Here is a 7690-nt window from a genome sequence, read left to right as displayed (position 1 = left end):
ATGGCCATATCATATCACTTATATTGATTGCATGTGATGTTTATCCTTTTATGCATCTTATCTTGCTTTGATTGACGGTAGCATTATAAGATGATCTCTCACTAAATTATCAAGAAGTGTTCTCCCTGAGTATGCACCGTTGCGAAAGTTCTTCGTGCTGAGACACCACGTGATGATCGGGTGTGATAGGTTCTACGTTCAAATACAACGGGTGCAAAACAGTTGCACACGCGGAATACTCAGGTTATACTTGACGAGCCAAGCATATACAGATATGGCCTCGGAACACGGAGACCGAAAGGTCGAGCGTGAATCATATAGTAGATATGATCAACATAACGATGTTCACCACTGAAAACTACTCCATCTCACATGATGATCGGTTATGGTTTAGTTGATTTGGATCACGTAATCACTTAGAGGATTAGAGGGATGTCTATCTAAGTGGGAGTTCTTTAATTAATTTGATTAATTGAACTTAAACTTATCATGAACTTAGTACCTGATAGTATCTTGCTTGTTTATGTTGATTGTAGATAGATGGCTCGTGCTGTTGTTCCGTTGAATTTTAATGCGTTCCTTGAGAAAGCAAAGTTGAAAGATGATGGTAGCAATTACACGGACTGGGTCCGTAACTTGAGGATTATCCTCATTGCTGCACAGAAGAATTACGTCCTGGAAGCACCGCTGGGTGCCAGGCCTGCTGCAGGAGCAACGCCGGATGTTATGAACGTCTGGCAGAGCAAAGCTGATGACTACTCGATAGTTCAGTGTGCCATGCTTTACGGCTTAGAATCGGGACTTCAACGACGTTTTGAACGTCATGGAGCATATGAGATGTTCCAGGAGTTGAAGTTAATATTTCAAGCAAATGCCCGGATTGAGAGATATGAAGTCTCCAATAAGTTCTATAGCTGCAAGATGGAGGAGAACAGTTCTGTCAGTGAGCATATACTCAAAATGTCTGGGTATAATAATCACTTGATTCAATTGGGAGTTAATCTTCCAGATGATTGCGTCATTGACAGAATTCTTCAATCACTGCCACCAAGCTACAAGAGCTTCGTGATGAACTATAATATGCAAGGGATGAACAAGACTATTCCCGAGCTCTTCACAATGCTGAAAGCTGCCGAGGTAGAAATCAAGAAGGAGCATCAAGTGTTGATGGTCAACAAGACCACTAGTTTCAAGAAAAGGGGCAAAGGAAAGAAGAAGGGGAACTTCAAGAAGAACGGCAAGCCAGTTGCTGCTCAAGAGAAGAAACCCAAGTCTGGACCTAAGCCTGAAACTGAGTGCTTCTATTGCAAGCAGACTGGCCACTGGAAGCGGAACTGCCCCAAGTATTTGGCGGATAAGAAGGATGGCAAGGTGAACAAAGGTATATGTGATATACATATTATTGATGTGTACCTTATTAATGCTCGCAGTAGCACCTGGGTATTTGATACTGGTTCTGTTGCTAATATTTGCAACTCGAAACAGGGACTACGGATCAAGCGAAGATTCGTTAAGGACGAGGTGACGATGCGCGTGGGAAACGGTTCCAAAGTCGATGTGATCGCAGTCGGCACGCTACCTCTACATCTACCTTCGGGATTAGTATTAGACCTAAATAATTGTTATTTGGTGCCAGTGTTAAGCATGAACATTATATCTGGATCTTGTTTGATGCGAGACGGTTATTCATTTAAATCAGAGAATAATGGTTGTCCTATTTATATGAGTAATATCTTTTATGGTCATGCACCCTTGAAGAGTGGTCTATTCTTGTTGAATCTCGATAGTAGTAACACACATATTCATAATGTTGAAGCCAAAAGATGCAGAGTTGATAATGAGAGTGCAACTTATTTGTGGCACTGCCGTTTAGGTCATATCGGTGTAAAGCGCATGAAGAAACTCCATACTGATGGACTTTTGGAACCACTTGATTATGAATCACTTGGTACTTGCGAACCGTGCCTCATGGGCAAGATGACCAAAACACCGTTCTCCGGTACTATGGAGAGAGCAACAGATTTGTTGGAAATCATACATGCAGATGTATGTGGTCCGATGAATATTGAGGCTCGTGGCGGATATCGTTATTTTCTCACCTTCACAGATGATTTAAGCAGATATGGGTATATCTACTTAATGAAACATAAGTCTGAAACATTTGAAAAGTTCAAAGAATTTCAGAGTGAAGTTGAAAATCATCGTAACAAGAAAATAAAGTTTCTACGATCTGATCGTGGAGGAGAATATTTGAGTTACGAGTTTGGTGTACATTTGAAAAATTGTGGAATAGTTTCGCAACTCACGCCACCCGGAACACCTCAGCGTAATGGTGTGTCCGAACGTCGTAATCGTACTTTACTAGATATGGTGCGATCTATGATGCCTCTTACTGATTTAGCGCTATCGTTTTGGGGATACGCTCTAGAGACGGCCGCATTCACGTTAAATAGGGCACCATCAAAATCCGTTGAGACGACGCCTTATGAACTGTGGTTTGGCAAGAAACCAAAGTTGTCGTTTCTAAAAGTTTGGGGCTGCGATGCTTATGTGAAAAAGCTTCAACCTGATAAGCTCGAACCCAAATCAGAGAAATGTGTCTTCATAGGATATCCAAAGGAAACTATTGGATACACCTTCTATCACAGATCCGAAGGCAAGACTTTTGTTGCTAAATTCGGAAACTTTCTAGAGAAGGAGTTTCTCTCGAAAGAAGTGAGTGGGAGGAAAGTAGAACTTGACGAGGTAACTGTACCTGCTCCCTTATTGGAAAGTAGTACATCACAGAAAACTGTTTCTGTAATGCCTACACCAGTTAGTGAGGAAGATAATGATAATGATCATGAAACTTCAGAACAAGATACTACTGAACCTCGTAGATCAACCAGAATAAGATCCGCGCCAGAATGGTACGGTAATCCCGTTCTGGAAGTCATGATGCTAAATCATGATGAACCTACGAGCTATGAAGAAGCAATGGTGAGCCCAGATTCCGCAAAGTGGCTTGAAGCCATGAAATCTGAGATGGGATCCATGTATGAGAACAAAGTATGGACTTTGGTTGACTTGCCCGATGATCGGCAAGCAATTGAGAATAAATGGATCTTCAAGAAGAAGACTGACGCTGATGGTAATGTTACTATCTACAAAGCTCGACTTGTCGCAAAAGGTTTTCGACAAGTTCAAGGGATTGACTACGATGAGACCTTCTCACCCGTAGTGATGCTTAAGTCTGTCCGAATCATGTTAGCAATTGCCGCACTTTATGATTATGAAATTTGGCAGATGGATGTCAAGACTGCATTCCTGAATGTATTTCTGGAAGAAGAGTTGTATATGATGCGACCAGAAGGTTTTGTCGATCCAAAGGGAACTAACAAAGTGTGCAAGCTCCAGCGATCCATTTATGGACTGGTGCAAGCCTCTCGGAGTTGGAATAAACGTTTTGATAGTGTGATCAAAGAATTTGGTTTTATACAGACTTTTGGAGAAGCCTGTATTTACAAGAAAGTGAGTGGGAGCTCTGTAGCATTTCTGATATTATATGTGGATGACATATTATTAATTGGAAATGATATAGAATTTCTGGATAGCATAAAAGGATACTTGAATAAAAGTTTTTCAATGAAAGACCTCGGTGAAGCTGCTTACATATTAGGCATTAAGATCTATAGAGATAGATCAAAACGCTTAATTGGACTTTCGCAAACAACATAACTTGACAAAATTTTGAAGAAGTTCAAAATGGATCAAGCAAAGAAAGGATTCTTGCCTGTGTTACAAGGTGTGAAATTGAGTAAGACTCAATGCCCGACCACTGCAGAAGATAGAGAGAATATGAAAGATGTTCCCTATGCATCAGCGATAGGATCTATCATGTATGCAATGATGTGTACCAGACCTGATGTGTGCCTTGCTATAAGTCTAGCAGGGAGGTACCAAAGTAATCCAGGAGTGGATCACTGGACAGCGGTCAAGAACATCCTGAAATACCTGAAAAGGACTAAGGATATGCTTCTCGTATATGGAGGTGACAAAGAGCTCGTCGTAAATGGTTACATTGATGCAAGCTTTGACACTGATCCGGACGATTCTAAATCGCAAACCGGATACATGTTTACATTAAATGGTGGAGCTGTCAGTTGGTGCAGTTCTAAACAAAGCGTCGTAGCGGGATCTACATGTGAAGCGGAGTACATAGCTTCTTCGGAAGCAGCAAATGAAGGAGTCTGGATGAAGGAGTTCATATCCGATCTAGGTGTCATTCCTAGTGCATTGGGTCCAATGAAAATCTTTTGTGACAATACTGGTGCAATTGTCTTGGCAAAGGAATCCAGATTTCACAAGAGAACCAAACACATCAAGAGACGCTTCAATTCCATCCGGGATCTAGTCCAGGTGGGAGACATAGAGATTTGCAAGATACATACGGATCCGAATGTTGCAGACCCGTTGACTAAGCCTCTTCCACGAGCAAAACATGATCAGCACCAAGGCTCCATGGGTGTTAGAATCATTACTGTGTAATCTAGATTATTGACTCTAGTGCAAGTGGGAGACTGAAGGAAATATGCCCTAGAGGCAATAATAAAGTTATTATTTATTTCCTTATATCATGATAAATGTTTATTATTCATGCTAGAATTGTATTAACCGAAAACATAATACATGTGTGAATACATAGACAACTTAGTGTCACTAATATGCCTCTACTTGACTAGCTCGTTAATCAAAGATGGTTATGTTTCCTAACCATGAACAAAGTGTTGTTATTTGATTAACGAGGTCACATCATTAGTTGAATGATCTAATTGACATGACCCATTCCATTAGCTTAGCACCTGATCGTTTAGTATGTTGCTATTGCTTTCTTCATGACTTATACATGTTCCTATGACTATGAGATTATGCAACTCCCGTTTGCCGGAGGAACACTTTGGGTGCTACCAAACGTCACAACGTAACTGGGTGATTATAAAGGAGCATTACAGGTGTCTCCAAAGGTAGATGTTGGGTTGGCGTATTTCGAGATTAGGATTTGTCACTCCGACTGTCGGAGAGGTATCTCTGGGCCCTCTCGGTAATGCACATCACCTAAGCCTTGCAAGCATTGCAACTAATGAGTTAGTTGTGAGATGATGTATTACGGAACAAGTAAAGAGACTTGCCGGTAACGAGATTGAACTAGGTATTGGAATGCCGACGATCGAATCTCGGGCAAGTAACATACCGATGACAAAGGGAACATCGTATGTTGTTATGCGTCTGACCGATAAAGATCTTCGTAGAATATGTAGGAGCCAATATGGGCATCCAGGTCCCGCTATTGGTTATTGACCGGAGACGTGTCTCGGTCATGTCTACATTATTCTCGAACCCGTAGGGTCCGCACGCTTAAGGTTACGATGACAGTTATATTATGAGTTTATGCATTTTGATGTACCGAAGGTTGTTCGGAGTCCCGGATGTGATCACGGACATGACGAGGAGTCTCGAAATGGTCGAGACATAAAGATTGATATATTGGAAGCCTATGTTTGGATAATCGGAAACGTTCCGGGTGAAATCGGGATTTTACCGGAGTACCGGGGGTTACCGGAACCCCCCCGGGGGTTAATGGGCCTACATGGGCCCTAAGGGAGAAGAGGAGGGCCGGCCAGGGCAGGCCGCGCGCCCCCTCCCCCCTAGTCCGAATAGGACAAGGAAGGGGGGCGGCGCCCCCCTTTCCTCTTTCCCCTTCCCCTTTCCTTCTCCAACAAGGCAAGAGGGGGGAGTCCTACTCCCGGTGGGAGTAGGACTCCTCCAGGCGCACCCCTAGGGCGGCCGCACCTCCCCTCTCCCTCCTTTATATACGGGGGCAAGGGGGCACCCCATGACACACAAGTTGATCTTCGTGATCGTTCCTTAGCCGTGTGCGGTGCCCCCTTCCACCATATTCCACCTCGGTCATATCGTAGCGGTGCTTAGGCGAAGCCCTGCGTCGGTAGAACATCATCACCGTCATCACGCCGTCGTGCTGACGAAACTCTCCCTCAACACTCGGCTGGATCGGAGCTCGAGGGACGTCACCGAGTTGAACGTGTGCAGAACTCGGAGGTGTCGTACGTTCGGTACTTGGATCGGTCGGATCGGGAAGACGTACGACTACTTCCTCTACGTTGTGTCAACGCTTCCGTTGCCGGTCTACGAGGGTACGTAGACAACACTCTCCCCTCTCGTTGCTATGCATCACCATGATCTTGCGTGTGCGTAGGAATTTTTTTGAAATTACTACGTTCCCCAACAAAGTTCAAAGAATTTTAGAGTGAAGTGGAAAATCATCGTAACAAGAAAATAAAGTTTCTACGATCTGATCATGGAAACAAATATTTGAGTTATGAGTTTGGTCTTCATTTGAAACAATGCAGAATAGTTTCGCAACTCACGCCACCTGGAACACCACAGCGTAATGGTGTGTCCGAACGTCATAACCGTACTTTATTAGATATGGTGCAATCTATGATGTCTCTTACCAAATTACCACTATCGTTTTGGGGTTATGCATTAGAGACAGTTGCATTCATGTTAAATAGGATACCGTCTAAAAATCCGTTGAGACGACACCGTATGAACTGTGGTTTAGCAAGAAACCTAAGTTGTCGTTTCTTAAAATTTGGGGTTGCGATGCTTATGTGAAAAAGTTTCAACCTGATAAGCTCAAACCCAAATCGGAGAAGTTCGTCTTCATAGGATACCCAAAAGAAACTATGGGGTACACCTTCTATCACAGATCTGAAGGCAAGATCTTTGTTGCTGAGAGTGGATCCTTTCTAGATAAGGAGTTTCTCTCGAAAGAAGTGAGTGGGAGGAAAGTAGAACTTGATGAGGTAATTGTACCTGCTCCCTTATTGGAAAGTAGTTCATCACAGAAATCAGTTCCAGTGATTCCTACACCAATTAGTGCGGAAGCTAATGATGATGATCATGAAAGCTTCTGATCAAGTTACTACCGAACCTCATAGGTCAACCAGAGTAAGATCCGCACTAGAGTGCTATGGTAATCCTATTCTGGAGGTCATGTTACTTGACCATGACGAACCTACGAACTATGAGGAAGCGATGATGAGCCCAGATTCCGCAAAATGACATGAAGCCATGAAATCTGAGATAGAATCCATGTATGAGAACAAAGTGTGGACTTTGGTGGACTTGCCCATTGATCGGCAAGCCATTGAAGAATAAATGGATTTTCAAGAGGAAGACGGACACTGATAGTAGTGCTACTATCTACAAAGCTTGAATTGTCGCAAAAGGTTTTTGACAATTTCAAGATGTTGACTACGATGAGATTTTCTCACTCGTAGCGATTCTTAAGTATGTCCAAATCATGTTAGCAATTGCCACATTTTATGAAATCTGGCAAATGGATGTCAAAACTGCAATCCTTAATGGATTTCTTAAAGAAGAGTTGTATATGATGCAACAAGAAGGTTTTGTCAATCCTAAAGGTGCTAACAAAGTGCGCAAGCTCCAGCGATCCATCTATGGACTGGTGCAAGCATCTCGGAGTTGGAATATATACTTTGATAAAGTGATCAAAGCATATGGTTTTATACAGACTTGGGTGAAGTCTGTATTTACAAGAAAATGAGTGGGAGCACTAAATCATTTCTGATAAGTATATGTAAATGGCATATTGTTGATCGGAAAT

Source organism: Triticum urartu, chromosome 5, assembly GCF_003073215.2.
Source record: "Triticum urartu cultivar G1812 chromosome 5, Tu2.1, whole genome shotgun sequence".
Lineage (NCBI taxonomy): Eukaryota > Viridiplantae > Streptophyta > Magnoliopsida > Poales > Poaceae > Triticum > Triticum urartu.
This window is presented reverse-complemented; position numbering follows the sequence as displayed.